The following is a 1,075-nucleotide window of genomic DNA, read 5'->3' as shown; positions in this document are numbered from 1 at the left end:
TCCTCACTGGTCGGGGGCCTGGATGGGAGATGAGTGGGCCCAATGTCCACAGCACGGGGAGGAAGGGGCCAGGTGGGGCAACAGACAATGGGCACTAGGACACTGCGCATTTACAAGACCAACTACGGAGGAGGGGGTGGCTGCCTGTGCATGTGTGTCGGGCTGTTCGTTCTAGAATGAGGAGGGGGGTGGTCTTTACATTGTGTTCTGTGGCTGGTGAGCTTGAGGGGCTACTTTGTGGAAAGTATGAGGGCCACGATGAGACCGTAGAGGCCAAGCACCTCAGTGAAGATGAGGATCAGGATCATGCCCACAAACAGCCGGGGCTGCTGGGCAGTGCCCCGAACACCGGCGTCCCCCACAATGCCAATGGCAAAGCCAGCTGCCAGGCCACTCAGGCCCACGCTCAAACCTGCACCAAGCTGGAGGAAACCCCTGTAGAGGCTAATACCATCATTCAGGGAGTTGTCGATGAGGACTGCCACCACCAGGCCATAGATGGCGATGATCCCAGCCATGACCACTGGGATGATGGACTTCATGATCAGCTCCGGCCTCATGACTGACATGGCTGCGATGCCGGTGCCACTCTTGGCCGTGCCATAGGCGGCACCCAAGGCAATGAAGATCATGGCGGACAAAGCGCCCATAACTGCGAAGAAGGAAGCATACTCGGGGTGTTCTTGGTCTCCGACATGTCTGCGGCAGGGGTGGGGCGGGGGACAAGCGGGCCAAGTCGAGGTGAAAACAGCAGATCAACGAGCGGGCGCAGAGGCGAGCAAAGGCCACCAGGATGAATCTTGATGATGCAGATCCATCCCACCCAAACACTGTGTGAAGCCTAGATCCTGGCCCCCAAACACTAAATGCCCCCAAACACTAAATTGATGTCCCTCAATACCTTTGATAACTAAAAATTTTCCTTAAGGACTGTTCTGCCTTTTTGAGAATACTATTAAGAACATATCCATTATCTATTTTAACAAGAAAGGGATGACAAACAACTTCTTTCTGGGAAAATTATTTTTTCTGATGTGTCTAACATATAAAAAAGGCCATGATCTTGGCTAGTGAC

The 1,075-nt window shown here is 53.4% G+C and overlaps 1 pseudogene; it reads right to left on the bottom strand.

Moving 5' to 3' along the window:
- Positions 1–230: 230 nt before the first annotated feature.
- Positions 231–697, bottom strand: LOC144253280 (V-type proton ATPase 16 kDa proteolipid subunit c pseudogene; annotated as a pseudogene).
- Positions 698–1,075: the final 378 nt, after the last annotated feature.

Source organism: Urocitellus parryii, chromosome 2 (genome assembly GCF_045843805.1).
Source record: "Urocitellus parryii isolate mUroPar1 chromosome 2, mUroPar1.hap1, whole genome shotgun sequence".
Taxonomy (NCBI): domain Eukaryota; kingdom Metazoa; phylum Chordata; class Mammalia; order Rodentia; family Sciuridae; genus Urocitellus; species Urocitellus parryii.
The sequence above is the reverse complement of the archived record's forward strand: the minus strand, read 5'-3'. Positions and strand labels throughout refer to the sequence as shown.